This window comes from Lepidochelys kempii, chromosome 7 (genome assembly GCF_965140265.1).
Source record: "Lepidochelys kempii isolate rLepKem1 chromosome 7, rLepKem1.hap2, whole genome shotgun sequence".
NCBI lineage: Eukaryota > Metazoa > Chordata > Testudines > Cheloniidae > Lepidochelys > Lepidochelys kempii.
The window spans coordinates 63087157-63108927 of NC_133262.1; positions in this window are offsets into that span (position 1 = coordinate 63087157).

Sequence of the window (21771 nt, forward strand, 5' to 3'; positions counted from 1 at the left end):
ATAGTGACAGTTATATCTAAAACCTTTTGAAAATCCATTTCCATATATCTTGCAGTATGTCTGAGTATCTAAAATTTTAGGTATAAATATATATATTTAGTTGTGTCATTGCACACTTCAGTTTCTGTTCTCCAGTTCAGTTGATTCCTCCCTTTGACTGGTAGTAAAGTCATTTAGGCCCCAGATCAGGGAAGTAGGTAAGCATGTCCATCCCTATTCAGGTCATGCTTAGGTGGGTGCTTAGGTACATGGGACTTAAGTGCTGTCTCTAGTGGGGAGGCATACCTGAAGAGAGGCCTTAGGCCCAGGTTCAACAAGTACTTCAGCACATGCCTAACTTTAAGCACATGAGTAGTCCTGTTGAATGCAGTAAGACTGATGACGAAGATGGAGTCTCACGTCAGTGATGTATGAGGATTCAGCAAACAGTATAGATAAACACACACGTACATGAGGTCTGGTCAACGCGAGAACCACAAACGCAGTTACATGTGGGACAGATGAGATTGGTCATGACCATTGCAGGCTGTTGTATCCTTGCTTTGTGCTATTCATGTTTTTCACATTGGGTGTTAGCCTCTTTGAAGTGAGGCACATTAAGACAAATCTGCTGCCAGCTTGCTCTGTCATGGGCTATTGCTTCTCAATTGTTGGGGGTCAACCTGACATGCTTTCAGGTTTAACTTCAGTGTGTCTTTGTTGTTTGTACTGGCCTCCAGGAGAAACGGATGTGTTGCTTTAGCTGACCATAAAATATAGCCCTGGGAATTGTCAAGTTGGTCTCATGAAGGAGATGCATGGACCGAAACAGGGGAGCTTTTATAAGCATACTTTGAATGCCAAACATCCAAGAGCTATTAATGATTTTGATATTTGGAATCTTGTCCCACCTCTTGATGATGCACACAGACCGAAGACTGCGCATATGGAACTGATCAAGTTTCCCAATGTGGTGGTGATACCTTGTCCATGCCTCACAACCATATAAAAGCATTGTAAGCATGACTTCCCAACAGATATTTAGCATAGTGCTTATTTTGATGCCCCAGTTGTTCCATAGGTGGTGTAACAGCATTCCAATCGCAGAGCTGGCCTTGACTATGCAATGGATAATCTCAAAATCATTTGTGACACTGTGACAGCATATTCCCTACGTAGCAAAACTTCTCCATGGACTTGAGAGGAGCATTGCTGATCTTAATAATTGGGTCTACATGCACATCTCCCAGCACAAGTTGGTGCAGTATTTCCGTTTTCTTTAGGCTGATTGTGAAACCAAAAGGATTGACTGCATGAGCAAAGTGATTACTTATAAATTGAATGTCCTCAATTGAGTGAGCACATTTATGGAGATGAATAATTTGGCATCCTTGAAATCTCATGACACCAGCTCTTGTCCCCAGATAATATGGAAGAGCCATGTAAGGTGCCTTGCAGTGTGGTAGCCGCCCTGCTTAGAGGTCTCTGTCAGAATGCCATCCAGTCTGGGTGCTTTCCCTTGTGACATTTGCTTGATTTTCGTAATGAAGACAACAGGAAAACTTGTGCTTAAACATAGGCATGTGCTTAAAGTTAAGCAGGTGTTTTGGTTGCTGAATCAGGCTTAGAAACTTTGTGTGTTCATGTATTTGTTTGGTGGCTTGTTCCCATGTGTTTTGTAATAGTTCTCTAAGTATTCTACTTAGAGCGAATGCTAATATCAATGTTTTCAAATGTGGGTGCAGAAGATTAGGCACCTAACTGTCCATCTGTTTTTTTTTAAGGTGCTGAGCTCCCACTGACTTCAGTGAGTGCATAAGAGTAACCATACATGCCTAACTTTGGGCTCTCAGATTGAAAATGTTGGCCTAGAGGTCTTAACTTTAACAAGACTTCATTGTATCTGATTTATTTCTCTTGTGAATTAGATGGAAGCCTAAACCCAATCCTGCCTCAGTGTTCTAAATTTTGGGGTGCATGTGTGTATCCCAGAATCCAAACCCTGATCCAGATCCAAATTTCACAGCTGATATTTTTAAATATCTTCAGATTTGGCTGATCCAAACACCTCCTATACCTTCTGGGGAGTGAAATTTAGGACTGGACCCAAATCTAAACATTTGTGGCTCCACTTCTTTTATCTTTTATACTGTCCGTCAGTCATGACGGTTGCTTGGTGCATTTGATTTAAACACATTTTTAATTAAGGAGAAAACTCTCTTGCTTTGACTGCTTGCGCTGGAGATGGTTTAGCCTGAGGCAAAGCTACAGGCAAAGGTATTTCAGATGGCCAAATGCAATTTCAATGCTCACTTAAAGCCAAATTAGGCAACAGCTATCAGTCTTTGAACAAATACTTGGATACTGAGTGCAACCCACTTAAATCAGTGCTAGGAAGAAGGGAGCCTAGTAATGCCTGACATCCCTTTAAAATAATAATAATAATAATAATAATAATTAATAATTAATTAATAATATAGAGGGTCACAGGATAAGCAGAAAAATAAATAAGGGACCAGCCCCTAAGTGAGTATAGATGAAGTAAATGGAGCTAAACTGGTACGCTACCTGAGATACAGGCCCAAGGTGTATAATTTTAAAGATACAGTCATCGAACCTGGCAAGAAGTTGTTCCCAGTTCTGTAACGATGGCAGGTAGTACAATCAGGGGAGATGGAACAAATGGCAGTACACAAAAAAGTGGCTCAATGGGATACAAAGAGTGATGTATTAGGCAGTTTGGCAGTGTTGCTAATGATTCGGATTTAAATGCCTCTGCTGGAGCCCATCTGGTGATGTTGCGGGAATCTGAGCTGGGCAATTACCCAAGTAATCAGAAAAAAAAATTGTTTGAATTGAACTGAAACAAAAAAATTTCAAATTTCTTAGTGAAAGAAAAAAGTAAAAATAAAAAAACTTTGGATTGAGCTAAATATTTTATTTTACTTGAAACATAACTGTTTATCTCATCTCATCTCATTCCTCTCTCTCTCTCTCTCTCTCTCTCTCTCAAAAAGAGTTCCACAAAAAGTGGAAACTAGGTCAAATTACAAAGGATGAATATAAACAAACACAAGCATGTCGGTCCAAAATTAGAAAGGCCAAGCCACAAAACAAGATTAAACTAGCTAGACACTTAAAGGTTCTCAAAATACATTCTACAAATACATTAAAAGCAAGAAGTTAGGCCCGTTACTCAATGAGGGGGGGGAAACAATAACAGAAAATATGGAAATGGCAGAAGTGTGAAATGACATTTTTGTTTGTTTTCACCAAAAAGATTAGCAGCACTTGAATGTTTAACATAGTGAATACCAGTGAAAACGAGATAGGATCTAAGGCTAAAATAAGGAAAGAACAAGTTAAAAATTACTTAGACAAGTTAGATGTCTTCAAGTCAGCACGGCTTGATGAAATACATCCTAGAATACTCAAGGAGCTGGCTGAGGATATATCTGAGCCACTAGTGATGATTTTCAACAACTCATGGAAGATGAGAGATTCCACAGGACTGAAAGAGGGCAAATATAGTGCCAATCTATAAAAAGGGGAATAAAGACAATCCTGGGGAATTACAGACCAGTCATCTTAACTTCTGTACCCAGAAACATAATGCAGAAAATAATCAAGCGCTCAATTTGCAAGCACCTAGATAATAAGGTGATAAATAACAGTCAACATGGATTTGTCAAAAACAAATCGTGTCAAACCACCCTAATAGCTTTCTTTGACAGGGTAACAAGTGTTGTGGGTGGAGGGAAGTGGTAGATGTGGTATATCTTGACTTTAGTAAGGCTTTTTATACTATCTTGTGAGACTCTCTCATAAACAAACCAGGGAAATACAACCTACATAGGGCTACTATAAGGTGGGTGCAAAACTGATTGGAAAACCGTTCCCAGAGAGTAGTTATCAGTGGTTCACAGTCATGCTGGAAGGACGTAACGAGTGGGATCCTGCAGGGATCAGTTCTGGGTCCAGTTCTGTTCAATATTTTCATCAATGATTTAGGTAATGTCATAGAGAATACATTTATAAAGTTTGTGGACGATACCAAGCTGGGAGGGGTTGCAAGTGCTTTGGAGGATAGGATTAAAATTCAAAATGATCTGGACAAACTGGAGAAATGATCTGAAGTAAATAGGATGAAATTCAATAAAAGACAAATGCAAAGTACTCCACTTAGGAAATGCACACACAGAAAATGGGGAATGACTGCCTAGGAAGGAGTACTGCAGAAAGGGATCTGGGGGTTATAGTGGATCACAAGCTAAATATTAGTCAACAGTGCAACACTGTTGCAAAAAAACCAAACACAAACCCCCCCCCCCCAATCACTATTCTGAGATGTATTAGCAGGAATATTGCAAGTAAGACACGAGAAGTAATTCTTCCGCTCTATTCTGAACTGCTAGGGCCTCAGCTGCAGTCTCATGTCCAGTTCTAGGTGCCACATTTCAGGAAAGATATGGACAAATTGGAGAAAGTCCAGAGAAGAGCAACAAAAACAATTAAAGGTCTAGAAAACATGACCTCTGAGGAAAGATTGAAAAAGTTGGGTTTGTTTAGTCTGGAGAACAGAAGACCGAGGGGGGACATGATAATAGTTTTCAAATACATAAAATGTTACAAGGAGGAGGATGAAAAATTGTTCTCCTTAACTCTGAGGACAGGACAAGAAACATTGATTCTTAAATTGCAGCAAGGGAGGTTTAGATTGGATGTTAGGAAAAAATTCCTAACTCTCAGGATGGTGAAGCACTCAAACCAATTGCCTAGGGAAGTTGTGGAATGGCTGTTGTTAGAAGTTTTAAAGAACAGGTTAGCTGTGCTGACCAGATGCTGCCAGGTTCCCTTTTCGACCAGATGTTTCGGATGAAAACCGGACACCTGACAACCCTAATAGGGGGGTTTGGAAGCCTGAGTTTTGAACCAGGCCCATTTCTACTCACATGACATTTACCATTAATTTTATAATTAAGAGGGAAACAATAGCTTTCTCCCTCTTAAGGTGAAAACTGAAGTTCATGTATTGTGTTTCCTGTAGTAAATATCCCTGGCTATGCTGGGGGAAGTGAAAGCTGGTCTTGAAACTATGCTCAGAAAGGAGGGATAGTCATACTCTGTCTCCCGAATGCCTGTTGCTGCTGCTAGTCTGCTGACAGCTCCTGCTCTGATTTAACCTTGCCTTTCTGCACCTTCTGCTTCTGACATCATCAGGTACTGGTAAAGAGCTCAGTCCTGCCAAACTCCCATTGACACCATTGAAGGTGGGAGCAGGCCAAAATATGGAGAATCCAGCGATGCATACACTCTGTGTTCCTTTGTAGGAACATTTACTGCCTCAAAGGAAAGCACATTCATAAGATCAAACACCACAACCATATCCTAAGAAGACGACCTAAGGAAAGCCTGATTTTCAGAGATTCCAAGTGCCCGAAAATTCCATTGAATTCCATGGAGCTGTGGGTGAGCAAGTCCAAGGTTTCAAAGCATGAGAGCAGAGGAGGCACAATACACACGCATGTATTTGGGCCCACTTTTTGGCAACCGTAAACGTAAAGGATGTATTATTAATGAATGATTGTTTATTTGTATTGTGATAGAGCCCCAATCAGATAAAGGCTTCACTGTGTAAGGTGCTGTACAAACACAAGAAGTCATAGCCCCTGTCCCGGAAGAGTTTACTGTTGACCAGACTTAAATAACAGTCCTAATCTGCAGGTTACCTCATGTATGGAGGCAAAAATGAATGAATATGAACTACAGGAGTTCCCCAGAAAGATTTGCAACCTGGGCAGGAAGTTGAGGTGTTTGTGTGGGGGGGGGAGGATTCTGGCTGGGGATGCAGGCTCTGGGGTGGGGCCAGGGATGAGGGGTTTGGGGTGAAAGAGGGGGCTCTGGGCTGGGGCAGGGGATTGAGGGGCAGGGGAGGGTGCGGGCTCTGGCTGGGGGTGTGGGTTCTGGGGTGGGGGTGGGGCTGGGGATGAGGGAGTTGGGGTGAAGGAGGGGGCTGAGGCAGCGGGTTGGGGTGTAGGCGGGGTGCAGGCACCAGAAGGGGGTTTGGGTGTGGGAGGGGCCTCTGGGCTGGGGGAGGGGGTGAGGGATTTGGGGTCCCTGCGGTGCTTACTGCGGCTCCCAGGAAGTGGCTGCCAGGTCTCTGCAGCCCCTAGGCATATGGGTGGTTAGGGAGGCTCCATGAGCTGCCCTCGTGGTCCCAGCTCCCATTGGTCAATTGGTCGCAAGCTCCTGGCCAATGGGAGCTGCAGGGCCGGCCCTTGGGGTGGGGGCAACGCACTGAGTCTCCCTGTCTGCCCATGCATCTAGGGCCTGCAGGGGCCTGGCAGCCGCTTCTAGGAGCCGTGCGGAGCTAGGGCAGGCAGGGAGCCTGCCTTAGTCCCGGCCCCCCACTGCACTGCTGACTGGACTTTCAATGGCCTGGTCCCCTGTGCCCAACAGCGCCCCCAGGGTCCCTTTTCGACCTGACGTTCTGGTTGGAAACTGGACACCTGGCAACCCTGATGGACTGACTTCCTGGTGTCTCCTCTAAACGCTTCCCTCCTGCAACCTGGGCCCCTCTCTGCAAGTTCCGTGCAGGTTGTAACTGAGGGATGTATAGCTTTCCATCTTTAAGTTACCAGTGCAAAGTCAAATCTAGCTCAGGTCAGTCGTGACAAAAACATGTTATCTCCTGATGGCTGTTTTATGGTCTGTGTTAAGAGGTGGTGGTCTCAGACCAGCTATCAGTGAATAAATGTCCATGTCTTAAAAACCACTATTACCGATTGGCACTAGTAGACGCTCTAAATAGAACAAGGGTTGTGAGACCCATAGAGACTTGACTTAAACTTCTTGCCTTAGAGGTGATCCTTCTGGGTCAGAGTGGAGGCACGTTGGCAAGAGAAGTTTGTGTAAAATATACCCAGGCTGTAAATAGATAGCCTCATCGTTGGTGGCTCTTGATCTGGCACCTGTGTTGAGCACTGTAAATTCATAGTACAAATCGTAGTGGTGTTTCAGCACTATATAGCAACTCATTATATCCAACCATTCATTTTCTTGCTATCATACAGCAAGAAAATGTGTATTGAAAGGTACATTATAGATAGGCTCAAATGCCTTGATTCAGGAAAGTACTTAACCCTGTCCCTAATCAGAAGAGAACTTGTGTGTAGTTTTAAGCATGTTCTTAAATCTCATTGACTTCAACTGGATTTCAGCTCGTTCTTAAATTAAGTGACAGGTTTCAGAGTAGCAGCCGTGTTAGTCTGTATTCGCAAAAAGAAAAGGAGTACTTGTGGCACCTTAGAGACTAACCACTTTATTTGAGCATAAGCTTTCATGAGCTACAGCTCACTTCATCAGATGCTGTAGCTCACGAAAGCTTATGCTCAAATAAATTTGTTAGTCTCTAAGGTGCCACAAGTACTCCTTTTCTTAAATTAAGCACATGCTGAAGTGTTTTCATGAATCCGAGCTAGAGCCCTCTGGGCACATGATGGCAGCTGGTGGGTTTTAATCACAAAACACCAGTTAGCCTGCAACAACCACTCAGACCAAGAAAATCACATTTTCCTATGCATTGGGGTTTCTTGCGGTAATGAACAGAAAAGTTGTTCGTAGCAGAGTTAAGTTTAAGCCTGAGGTGAAACAAAACCTAGGGCTGTTTTATGGAATTCAGAGATTCCACTTTGTGGTGTATATCACAGGTGACTTTTGTTGGAGGGTTGGGGGGTAGGAGCTGAGTAGCTGTCAGCAATCGAGAATTCAGGAACAGACCAGTTGTGTCTCCAAATAGTATTATTTTCAAAGTGGAGTGTGTCTTCCTTAGGGAATTCCTCCCCAATTTAGGTTTCTATTGGTATAATCTCACAAGAAAAGCCTGGCTTTCTTTGTAAACTGTTCACACCAGATGTCTTGTAAATCTTTCCCTTTATTCCTTCTAAGTGACTGGGCTTTGACCTTCGCTTTCTTAATGTTATTTAGCCCACATGGAATATCTATAAAAATAAGAGCTGCAACTCTATTAAGAAAAGCACATATGACCTCCATTTGTAATACCAGAATGCAATTAATGTCAGGCCTGTTTTGATGATAAATTGGGGGTAACAAATAACTTTTGCTTTTTCAAACAAACCAGAAGAAAGAAAAGGGAAAGATGAGTTTTAAACTACTTACTGAGATTTTGAGAGTGTTTCACTACCCTCAACCCCACCCCCCCGACCTGAAAAAGTAATCCATAAACCCGCGGTTTTTATCATGTTTAATTTGGTCTGTGTCTTAAAAGAAAACTTTTGTAGACAAACTAAAGAAAGTGGTGTAATTAAGAATAGGTTTATTTTAACATGACTATCAGGAAAAGGTTCCCAATGGTCAGCCTTGTTAGAATGGTTATTTAGGAGATGTATAGCAGGAGACCCCAGTTAGGACTCCACTGTGCTACTGGCACATAGGAAGATACTGTCCCTATCTCCAGAGCTAAACCCCTGATGCTGCAGACACTTATGCATGGCTGCAGACACTTATGCATGGGAGTAACTTTAATCTCATTGAATTAAGTAGGGTTACTCCGGTGCATAGTTATGTACCCACAGGTGTGTGTGTTACAGGTTCCCTGTGGTGCTGATTGGCAGAGGAGATGACAGAGTTGCTACAGCCCCCAGCTGGGAAGCTTTAGTTCAGTTTGTAGCAGCTCAGTCTTTTAGCTCAGAAGGTACCTGGTTCAATCTGTGGTGTATTGGCCCACATGACAGCTGTCCCAGTTGTTCACATGAACTAGTATTTGTAGGATCAGGGGCCTCATTCAAGACACACTCATTTCTTGCATTTTAACAAACAGTAGGCAGGAAGGGGGAAAGGAGGAGAGGATAAAGGTAGCAGTATTAAGGACATGCAGTTGCATAGGTTAACCCCCTTTGAAGTCAATTGGAGCTTTCCATTTACTTCTCTGGGTATGAGATTAGGACTTGTATGGACAATTTGATGGTTCCAAAATCATTTAAAAGTGTGGGAGGGTTTTATTTGTTTTCAATAAATATATATATATAAACTAATATCAGCTTTTCCCTGTTCCAGCAACCCTCATGGCGGAGAGTCAGAGTTCCCTGCAGAGACCCCCCTCCCCCCTCATGCAGAATGTGCCGCGCCAGTGAATTCAGCTCTGTGAATACGGACCCTGCCTCAGAAGACTGCAGCGCACGCTGGGTGTGCGGGAGCCAACCTGCTCTTACCTGCTGTCATGGGCAGTGGGTGAAGCTGCCACTGGGGGGAGGGGCTAGCTCCCCAGCCCACCTCTTCTACCTGTAGCTCTACCCATACTCCACTCCTGCTCTGCCCCAGGCCCCGCCCCACTCCACCAAGGCCCGGCCCTCTCCCTACTGTCTCCCTCCTCTCTTCCCTCCCCGACCCTGCTCACCCCCTTCCAGCCAAATACATGAACCCAAATGAAGCAAATGACATTTGAAAAAAACACTCTTCTGCAATTTCTTTCTAAAGAAAATGGATCATATTTTCCATTGCATGCCAGATGGTGAAGACTGGACATGCAGAAGGTACCTAATTAAAAACACTAAATTTGGGAATAAAAAATGTTAGTCACAGGTTTTTTGATATGCCCTGAAGTTTGTCAGAGATTTATTTGCAAAAACTTTGCAGTAAGGGCGAGTCAGCTGTCTTGCTGAATACAACATTAAATATTATGGAATAATTGATGCAGCTCTTCTCTGTTTTTCTTAATCAGTATTTCTAAGATGATTTTATATTTAAAATGTACTCTTAAGCCTTCATAAAGTAGTCATTCCAGATTACTACATATTTAACTCACTGAAACAAAGATGTTGTTTTAAATTAATCAGTCACAGAGGTTTAGTGTTCATAACAAAGTTCATTGCTTTTAGAAAAAGGGAACACTATTTATTTTGTAAAAAGAAAAGGAGTACTTGTGGCACCTTAGAGACTAACAAATTTATTTGAGCATAAGCTTTCGTGAGCTACAGCTCACTTCATCAGATGCAGAAAAGTTTATGCTCAAATTTGTTAGTCTCTAAGGTGCCACAAATACTCCTTTTCTTTTTGCGAATACAGACTAACACGGGTGCTACTCTGAAACCTATTTATTTTGTGTGATCTCCATAACACATGTTTATGAAATTTCACCAACTTTAAAAAATGTTTCCAAAGATTTTAAGCATAACAAAGGATTTTATATCTTACTAGGTACAGATTTTGCTGGAGGGTTCTCTTAAAACTAGTTCATCAGCTAGTCAGAAGTAAAGAAAGGGAAACTCTTTGTCCAACTTTCTGGAAGGAAAGGGGTGTTGTTCTCTCTTCAAGGAGTGTGGGTGGTGAAGGGAGAAAGGGATGGACAGAAAGGACAGGAAGCCTTTGAAAGCAAGATTTTTTTTACGATAGTAATTAAAATTAAAATGTGCATTTTACATAAGGGTGGTCTTTTGCAGGATTTATTTTAAAAACTATATGTCTGAAGATCTGAGCATTTAAGGCTAAAGATGATTGTGCATCTAAAAATCTATGGAAGGATTTTTTAGAGATGTGATTTTATAATCTTCACCAACTCACTAATGAAATATTTTTAAAGCAAATTTTAAACTAAGGTCTTGTAGACTAACATGTCCTGCGTAAATATTACAGTAATGCACAACTGTTTTTGTCAGTAAATTCAGAAATTGACAGTATATACCTGAGGGTTGGCAATGACTGTTAAATGTCTTCATTACCACTTGAATGGCTCTTTAACAGTTTCAATGTTGTGCTAATAGGTCTGGCAGGCTAGAAGGCTTTTTCACTTTTAAACTACTAGATCCCCTCCGGAATAAGAGTCACCAGGCTGCAGCAGCTAGCTGTGGGAGCCCTCAGGAAGGGTCAGAATAGGGATAGGAAGACCTGGGAGCGTGGACACTAAGACGCAGTGGTGCCCCAAATTTTCAGGTACACTATGCAGCCGCATATTCTGCATATGCCTAAGAATAGCCCTGCTCTCAGAGGATTGTGGGAGTGTTTGGGAACGAGGTTGAGAGTGGGTATACTTTGCTGTTCTTTCTGTGTTTCTGCTAGGGAAATGGGTTGCGTATGTGTAGTTTTGTGGTTGTTGTGGGTTTAATTTCAGGATTCCTTTTGTTTTAGCAGGGTTTTGTCTGCTCTCTGGGCCGGCATGGCTGGCAGGGCCAGCCCAGGGGGACAGAGACCTTGGCTTGTTGTGGATTCTGAAGGTTTAACCCATGGCTATGGGTTGGGGATTTTGCCTCCAAGCTCTTCCTCTGTTTAAGAGTGTGCTCTAGCTGTGAGGAAGGCGATTGGGTTTAAATATGTGAGGTATGCCTCTCACATGAGCAAGGCTGTTGTGTTTGTTGCTATGCTTAAGTTGTATCTACACTTAAACCACTGTAGCGTTTCAGGGTGACACTACCTACATCAATGGGAGGGGTTCTCCCATCAGTGTAGGTAATTTACCTCCCTGAGAGGCAGTAGCTAGGTTGCCAGAAGAATGCTGGCCTAGCTATGTCTCTCAGGATTGTGGATTTTTCACACCCCTATTACACATACCTATGCCAACACTACAAAAGGAAGGATTCTGCATGGGCTCCTTCTGAAGGTCAAAACAACAGACTGGACTTCTACATAGAGTGTTTCTGCTGACGAGCATGGGCTGAAATTGTGGAAAAGCAGCATCACTTGCCCCATAACCTCAGCCGTGCAGAACACAATGCCATCCACAGCCTCAGGGACAACTCTGACATCATAATTAAAAAGGCTGACAAAGGATGTGCTGTCGTCATCATGAATAGGTTGGAATATGAACAAGAGGGTGCTAGGCAGCTCTCTAACACCACATTCTACAGGCCATTACCTTCTGATTCCACTGAGGGTTACCAAAAGAAAATACACCTGTCAAGGTTCCTTTCCCACTCTGAACGCTAGGGTACAGATGTGGGGACCTGCATGAAAACCTCCTAAGCTTACTTTTACCAGCTTAGGTTAAAAATTCCCCAAGGTACAAACTATTTTACCTTTTGCCCTTGGATTTTCGCTGCCACCACCAAACGTCTAACACTGGTTACTGAGAAAGAGTTCGTTTGGAAACATCTTTCCCCCTAGAATCCTCCCAAATCTTACCCTCCCTTTCCTGGGGAAGGTTTGATAAAAATCCTCACCAATTTGCATTGGTGACCACAGACCCAAACCCTTGAATCTTAAGAACAATGAAAAAGCATTCAGTTTCGTAGAAGAAGAATTTTAATAGAAGAAAAAGTAAAAAGAATCATCTCTGTAAAATCAGGATCGTAAATACCTTGCAGGGTAATTAGATTCAAAACATAGAGAATCCCTCTAGGCAAAACCTTAGGTTACAAAAGATACTACCCCTTCCTGCTTCTCCACGTGGGCACCAGTGATACTGCCAAGAGTGACCTGGAGTGGATCACTGCGGACTACGTGGCTCTGGGAAGAGGGATAAAGGAGTTTGAGGCGCAAGTGGTGTTCTCGTCCATCCTCCCCGTGGAAGGAAAAGGCCGGGGTAGGGACCGTCGAATCGTGGAAGTCAACGAATGGCTACGCAGGTGGTGTCGGAGAGAAGGCTTTGGATTCTTTGACCATGGGATGGTGTTCCATGAAGGAGGAGTGCTGGGCAGAGACAGGCTCCACCTAATGAAGAGAGGGAAGAGCATCTTTGTGAGCAGGCTGGCTAACCTAGTGAGGAGGGCTTTAAACTAGGTTCACCAGGGGAAGGAGACCAAAGCCCTGAAGTAAGTGGGCAAGCAGGATACCGGGAGGAAGCACAGGCGGGAACGTCTGTGAGGGGAGGGCTCCTACCTCATACTGAGAATGAGGGGCGATCAGCAGGTTATCTCAAATATACAAATGCACAAAGCCTATATACAAATGCACAAAGCCTTGGAAACGATCAGGGAGAACTGGAGGTCCTGGTGAAGGCAAGGAATTATGACGTGATTGGAATAACAGAGACTTGGTGGGATAACTCACATGACTGGAGTACTGTCATGGATGGTTATAAACTGTTCAGGAAGGACAGACAGGGAAGAAAAGATGGGGGAGTAGCACTGTATGTAAGGGAGCAGTATGACTGCTCAGAGCTCCGGTATGAAACTGCAGAAAAACCTGAGTGTCTCTGGATTAAGTTTAAAAGTGTGAGCAACAAGAGTGATGTAGTGGTGGGAGTCTGCTATAGACCACCGGACCAGGGGGATGAGGTGGATAAGGCTTTCTTCCGGCAACTCGCAGAAGCTACTAGATCGCACACCCTGGTTCTCGTGGGCGACTTTAATCATCCTGATATCTGCTGAGAGAGCACTACAGCGGTGCACAGACAATCCAGGAAGTTTGTGGAAAATGTAGGGGACAATTTCCTGGTGCAAGTGCTGGAGGAGCCAACTAGGGGGAGAGCTTTTCTTGACCTGCTGCTCACAAACCAGGAAGAATTAGTATGGGAAGCAAAAGTGGATGGGAATCTGGGAGGCAATGACCATGAGTTGGTCGAGTTCAGGATCCTGACACAGGGAAGAAAGGTAAGCAGCAGAATACGGACCCTGGACTTCAGGAAAGCAGACTTCGACTCCCTCAGGGAACTGATGGGTAGGATCCTCTGCGGGAATAACATGAGGGGGAAAGGAGTCCAGGAGAGTTGGCTGTATTTCAAAGAATCCCTATTGAGGTTACAGGGACAAACCATCCCGATGTGTTGAAAGAATAGTAAATATGGCAGGCGACCAGCTTGGCTTAACAGTGAAATCTTTGCAGATCTTAAACATAAAAAAGAAGCTTACAAGAAGTGGAAGATTGGACAAATGACCAGGGAAGAGTATAAAAATGTTGCTCGGGCATGTAGGAATGAAATCAGGAGGGCCAAATCGCACCTGGAGCTGCAGCTAGCAAGAGATGTTAAGAGTAACAAGAAGGGTTTCTTCAGGTATGTTGGCAACAAGAAGAAAGCCAAGGAAAGTGTGGGCCCCTTACTGAATGAGGGAGGCAACCTAGGGACAGAGGATGTGGAAAAAGCTAATGTACTCAATGCTTTTTTTGCCTCTGTCTTCACAAACATGGTCAGCTCCCAGACTGCTGTGCTGGGCAACACAGCATGGGGAGTAGGTGGCCAGCCCTCTGTGGAGAAAGAAGTGGTTAGGGACTATTTAGAAAAGCTGGACGTGCACAAGTCCATGGGGCCAGATGCATTGCATCCGAGAGTGCTAAAGGAGTTTGCAGCTGTGATTGCAGAGCCATTGGCCATTATCTTTGAAAACTCATGGCGATCGGGGGAAGTCCCGGATGACTGGAAAAAGGCTAATGTAGTGCCCATCTTTAAAAAAGGGAAGAAGGAGGATCCTGGGAACTACAGGCCAGTCAACCTCACCTCAGTCCCCGGAAAAATCATGGAGCAGGTCCTCAAGGAATCAATCCTGAAGCACTTACACGAGAGGAAAGTGATCAAGAACAGTCAGCATGGATTCACCAAGGGAAGGTCATGCCTGACTAATCTAATCGCCTTCTATGATGAGATTACTGGTTCTGTGGATGAAGGGAAAGCAGTGGATGTATTGTTTCTTGACTTTAGCAAAGCTTTTGACACGGTCTCCCACAGTGTTCTTGTCAGCAAGTTAAAGAACTATGGGCTGGATGAATGCACTATAAGGTGGGTAGAAAGTTGGCTAGATTGTCAGGCTCAACGGGTAGTGATCAATGGCTCCATGTCTAGATGGCAGCCGGTATCAAGTGGAGTGCCCCCAGGGTCGGTCCTGGGGCCGGTTTTGTTCAATATCTTCATAAATGATCTGGAGGATGGTGTGGATTGCACTCTCAGCACTAAACTAGGAGGAGTGGTAGATACGGTGACAGGTAGGGATAGGATACAGAGGGACCTAGACAAATTGGAGGATTGGGCCAAAAGAAATCTGATGAGGTTCAACAAGGATAAGGGCAGGGTCCTGCACTTAGGACGGAAGAATCCAATGCACCGCTACAGACTAGGGACCGAATGGCTAGGCAGCAGTTCTGCGGAAAAGGACCTAGGGGTGACAGTGGACGAGAAGCTGGATATGAGTCAACAGTGTGCCCTTGTTGCCAAGAAGGCCAATGGCATTTTGGGATGTATAAGTAGGGGCATAGCCAGCAGATCGAGGGACGTGATCGTCCCCCTCTATTCGACATTGGTGAGGCCTCATCTGGAGTACTGTGTCCAGTTTTGGGCCCCACACTTCAAGAAGGATGTGGATAAATTGGAGAGAGTCCAGCGAAGGGCAACAAAAATGACTAGGGGTCTGGAACACATGACTTATGAGGAAAGGCTGAGGGAACTGGGATTGTTTAGTCTGCAGAAGAGAAGAATGAGGGGGGATTTGATAGCTGCTTTCAACTACCTGAGAGGTGGTTCCAAAGAGGATGATTCTAGACTATTCTCAGTGGTAGAAGATGACAGGACAAGGAGTAATGGTCTCAAGTTGCAGTGGGGGAGGTTTAGGTTGGATATTAGGAAAAACTTTTTCACTAGGAGGGTGGTGAAACACTGGAATGTGTTACCTAGGGAGGTGGTAGAATCTCCTTCCTTAGAAGTTTTTAAGGTCAGGCTTTACAAAGCCCTGGCTGGGATGATTTAATTGGGGATTGGTCCTGCTTTGAGCAGGGGGTTGGACTAGATGAGCTCCTGAGGTCTCTTCCAACCCTGATATTCTATGACACAAAAACAGGAATATCCATTCCATTCAGCACAGCTTATTTTCTCAGCCATTTAAAGAAAACAGAATCTAAAGCATATCTAGCTAGATTACTTACTAAGTTCTAAGACTCCATTCCTGTTCTGTCCCCGGCCAAAACATCACACAGACAGACACAGACCCTTTGTTTGTCTGCCCCTCCAGCTTTGAAAGTATCTTGTCTCCTCATTGGTCATTGTGGTCAGGTGCCAGCGAGGTTATCCTAGCTTCTTAACCCTTTACAGGTGAAAGGGTTTTTTCTCTGGCCAGGAGGGATTTTAAAGGTGTTTACTCTTCCCTTTATATTTATGACAACACCATTTGCTCAAGAAACTCCCTGAAAAAGCACAGGAACAAATCTGCACAGACACACCCCTAGAACCACGACCAGGGGTATTCTATCTGCTATCCAAGATCAATAAACCTGGAAATTCTGGACGTCCCATCATCTCAAACATTGGCACCCTGACAGCAGGATTGTCTGGCTATGTAGACTTTCTCCTCAGGCCCTATGCTACCAGCACTCCTAGCTATCTTCGAGACACCACTGACTTCCTGAGGAAACTACAATCCGTTGGTGATCTTCCAGAAAACACCATCCTGGCCACAATGGATGTAGAAGCCCTCTACACCAACATTCTGTACAAAGATGGACTACAAGCCATCAGGAACAGTATCCCCGATAATGTCACAGCAAACCTGGTAGCTGAACTTTGTGACTTTGTCCTTACCCACAACTATTTCACATTTGGGGACAATGTATACCTTCAAATCAGCTGCACTGCTATGGGTACCCGCATGGCCCCACAGTATGCCAACATTTTTATGGCTGACTTAGAACAATGCTTCCTCAGCTCTCGTCTCCTAGCGCCCCTACTCTACTTACGCTACATTGATGACATCTTCATCATCTGGACTCATGGAAAAGAAGCCCTTGGGGAATTCCACCATGATTTCAACATTTTCCATCCCACCATCAACCTCAGCCTGGACCAGTCCACACAAGAGATCCACTTCCTGGACACTACAGTGCTAATAGCGATGGCCACATAAACACCACCCTATACTGGAAACCTATTGACCGCTATACTTGCATGCATGCCTCCAGCTTTCCTCCAGACCACATCACACGATCCATTGTCTACAGCCAAGCTCTAAGACACAACTGCATTTTCTACAATCCCTCAGACAGAGACAAACACTTATAAGATCTCTATCAAGCATTCTTAAAACTACAATACCCATCTGCTGAAGTGAAGAAACAGATTGACAGAGCCAGAAGAGTACCCAGAAGCTACCTACTACAGGACAGGCCCAACAAAGAAAATAACAGAACGCCACTAGCCATCACCTTCAGCCCCCAACTTAAACCTCTCCAACGCATCATCAAAGATCTACAGCCTATCCTGAAGGATGATCCCTCACTCTCACAGATCTTGGGAGTCAGGCCAGTCCTCGCTTACAGACAGCCCCTCAACCTGAAGCAAATACTCACCAGAAACCATACACCACACAACAGAACCACTAACCCAGGAACCTATCCTTGCAACAAAGCCCATTGCCAACTCTGTCCACATATCTAGTCAAGGGACACCATCATGGGACCTAATCACATCAGCCAGGCCATAAGAGGCTCGTTCACCTGCACATCTACCAATGTGATATATGCCATCATGAAACAACAATGCCCCTCTGCCATGTACATTGGCCTAACCGGACAATCTCTATGCAAAAGAATAAATGAACACAATCAAACATCAAGAATTATAACATTCAAAAACCAGTCAGAGAACACTTTAACCTCCCTGGTCACTCAATTTCAGACCTAAAAGTCACAATTCTCCAACAAAAAAACTTCAAAAACAGACTCCAATGAGAAACTGCAGAATTGGAATTAATTTGCAAACTGGATACAATTAACTTAGGCTTGAATAAAGACGGGGAGTGGATGGGTCATTACACAAAGTAAAAACTATTTCCCCCTGCTAACATTTTCCCCCCTACTGTTCCTCACAAGTTCTTGTCAACTGCTGGAAAGGGCCCAGCTTGATTATCACTACAAAAGGTTTTTTCCTCCTGCTGATAATAGCCCACCTTAATTAATTGGTCTCGCTACAGCTGGTATGGCAACACCCATTTTTTTCATGTTTTCTATGTATATATATCTTCCTACTGTATTTTCCACTGCATGCATCCAATGAAGTGGGTTTTAGCCCACGAAAGCTTATGCCCAAATAAATTTGTTAGTCTCTAAGGTGCCACAAGTACTCCTCGATTTTTTTTATGCTGTTGTAAATTCCCAGTGCAGAGAAGCCCTTAATCTTGTTGAGTGGGAGGTTGGTTAGGGGATTGCTGTGTGGGGTGCTTTTGTCCCTGTCGTGCCCCTCTCAATACCTGCTAATAAAGTCACTATCTCTAATGTTCTTCTTCGAGAGCTTGCTCATGTTGATTCCATTGCAGGTGTGCGTGCACCCATGTATGCAGCTGTCGGAGATTTTTGCCTTAGCAGTATCCGTAGGGCCAGCTGTGTCACCCCTTTGAGTGCCACGCTCATGCACTAGTGTATTAGGCACTGCTGGCCCTATGCCCTCTCAGTTCCTTCTTACAGCCTGTGGTAGTCAGTCGGAATGCCTTTCCTTGCTCGTCAAGGACTTGCAGCTCTTCTTATCTTGAACTTTGTACCTTTAGGCTTGTACATAGTTATCTTTAGTGTTAAGTACCTGTTAATCAAAGTAGTTAGTGTGAGGTCCCAGTGGGGACTTTGCCTCCAGCAGGGCATGTCCCAGTCTCCAGGCTTTAACCCTTGAATTCCTTTAACGGGCCTATGCCTATTAGCGACCCCCACGGCAGCTGCCTCAAGTGCCTGGGGGAAGTGAACATTAAAGAGTGGTGCTGGATTTGTAAGAACTGTCAGCCTCGCATGCAGAAGGAGAGGGATATCAGGCTCAGAGCTCTCATTATGGAATCTGCCCTCTGCCTGGCATCCGAGCCGTCCCAGCATGAGTCGCCCAACACCGCGGGGCCTGCCTGGCACCGTTCTATGTTGCTGGTACCTAAGAAGAGGGCAAAGAAACACAGTTCCTGCCATGACAGAAAAGGGCCAGTCGGCAGTGAGCAAGGAGCCTGTCCCGGATCGCCAGCCCACGCTGGAGCCCCACAGTCTGCCATCTCCAGCGAGGGCCATTAGCCTGGGAAAAGGTCCTCCTCCGACTCCTGTGAGTGGGACTGGACCAAGCCCCCTGCCGGCACCGACTCCTTCAAGAGCTCAGGCGTCGAAGGAGCACAGGCCTCCATCTGTGCCGACAGCGCAACCGGTGCCGCAGGCTTTGGCTAAGGCCCCCAAGAGGGCAAGCCAGTCAATAAGGTTGCCCAGGGAGTGGTGGAGTGCTGCCGATCCCTCGAGACAATGGCACGCTCTCCACCTCCGTGACACCAGTACCATCGTCAAGATAGTCACGGACTTATCAGTCTCTGGCTCCATGGTCGCGGTCACCATCATCTTGACGCGGTTCACCGAGGGGAAGGCGCCGACCTCCTTATTATCGACTTTGATCGCAGTCCTGGAGGTAGTCATCCCGATGCCATGGGAACAATCTCCTTCCCGCCTCCGATCTCCTCAGAACCGCACCCACTTACTGCACCAGTGGTACCAGTCCCCTCAGGTGGGGAACTGATCTCTGGTGTTGGTGGTCTTGAGACAAACTCAGGCCTTGACAGCCCCTCAACAGTGAGATTGGGCATCCAAGCCAGCATTGGTAGCATCGGGACAGTGGCAGCCAGAGCAGTTGCCTCTACCCATGTGTTCAGGAGCCGGTCCCCCCTTGGAACCTGAATCTTGTGTTGTCCAGGCTCATGGGTCCTCCCTTCAAACCCTTGGCTTCCTGCTTCCTCCTCCTCCTCCTTTCCTAGAAGTTTTCTCTCTTGGTAGCTATTAACGTTGGCCCGTAGGGTGTGGGAGATCAGGGCGCTCACTTCAGAACCGCCCTATACAGCCTTCTTCAAGGACAAAGTTCAGCTGTGCCTGCACCCGGTGTTCCTGCCTAAGGTTGTGTTCCAGTTTTATACTGGCCAGGATATATTTTACCTGTCCTCCGCCCGAAGCCCCATGCGTCAGATGAGGAATGGAGGCATCACACCCTGGACATCAGGCAGGCACTAGCTTTCTACATAGATAGAACGAAGCCATTCCATAAGTCAGCACAGCTGTTCGTCGCAGTGGCAGATAGGCTGAAAGGTCACCCTGTGTCCATGCAGAGGATCTCATCCTGGATCATGGCTTCAATCCATTACTGCTATGAGCTGGCAAAGGTACCCCTGCTGGCAATTGTAACGGCTCACTCAACTAGAGCACAGGCATTATCGGCAGCCTTCCTGGCACAGGTGCTGTCAGGGCTGATTCCCCACTCTGGCACTTCGAATGCAGAAGGTAGGGGCCCGCAAGGACTCTAAAAATTAATATTTGCCACTCCAGGCTTGTATTAAACTCCCAAGGTTACAGCTTTTCTCATACTCAGCTTTTCTGCCACCACCCAAGTGCAGAACCCTTTTGAGAGACCAAGAAGACTCACTTGGGAATTCCTTCCTGCGGGGTACCCTCAAACCCTTTCACACACATCCCCCCGGGGAAGAGCTAAGAAAGGAAAAAAAAAAAAAAAGGAAATTAGCTGTTGCCACCAGCTAATTAAACAACACGTGCACAAACCTCTTAAGACACACAAATCCAATTCTGTTCTTAAAAAAAGGTAAATTTTATTTAAAAAAAAAAAAGGAAAGAAAAGAAAAGACATCTGGGAACTCAGCTATTGCTAGATTTTAAAAGAGCAATTACAAGGATTAAGCACCAAGAATAGTTTTCTTGAGGTCCAGTTTAAAGGTTACAAGCAAAACAAAAGCACCGGGGTTAAAACAGAGGAATCCACAAGACATAAAGAAATAAAGGGATAAATCTAATTGTGTCTTCCTAGACATTTCCTGATCTACTTACATATCTGGGGTTTCAAATGAGTAGTTTCTTGGTATGATACTGATGATTTTTCATACCTGGTCCCAGGTTTTTTACAGCATCGCTGTTCTGTCCCTCTCTTCCCAGAAGAACAACCACAGACAGACAAAGTGCTAGCCTTCCCATTGGCTCTTTTGGTTAGGTGCCCACTCACTTCCTTTTACCTATACATAGCAGTGAGACTTTTTAACCCTTTACAGGTAAAGCAAGTAGAGAACAGCTACTAAGGGGATTTTATAGCTAACCGGCTGTCTGGGTATCCATAACAGCAAGCTACCCCCCCGCATTTATCAGAGGTGCCGATCCAATAAATCTGTCGGGCTGCGATTTGGGTCATCATTTGCATCGCATTATGTGCTGACCCAGCAAGCTTGAGAAGATGCTGGCTTTGGCAGAGCAGTGCTACAATCTACAAGGCTGTGAACGTCGAGCACACCGACAAGGATTTTGCTTGTGAGTCACCTACAATGAAATTGACTTGAAGAAAAAATGGTTACTCACCTTTTCATAACTGTTGTTCTTCGAGATGTGTTGTTCAAGTCCATTCCATTACCCACCCTCCTGCTCCTCTGTCAGAGTTGTCAGCAAGAAGGAACTAAGAGGGTGTAGGGCCGGTAGTGCATGGATATACCAACGTATAAGCGTGGCACTCAAGGGGGCGACACAGCCGGCCCTACGGATACCGCTAAGGCAAAAATCTCCAATGACTGCATACATGGGCGCATGCACACCTATAATGGAATGGACATGAGCAACACAACTCAAAGAACAACAGTTATGAAAAGGTGGGTAATCGTTTTTTTCCTCCTTTTTTAGGAAATGAGCAGCTGGCTAGACACCCTGGTAAAATCACAGCCCTCTTAAGGTTCAGCATATCTTGTCTTTTCATAGGCAGGTTCGTAAGATATTAAACAATGCTTCCCAGGTTTTAAAAGTTTCCCTGAAGTACAGGATTGGGGAGTGTGACCTACATTGTGGCTGCTGACACTGAGGACATGGCCTGTTTTCGTTGTGGGAGTCTTAATGCTGTAGGTCAGTCAGTGCCCTAAGACGAGACAGGCTGCCCTTGGG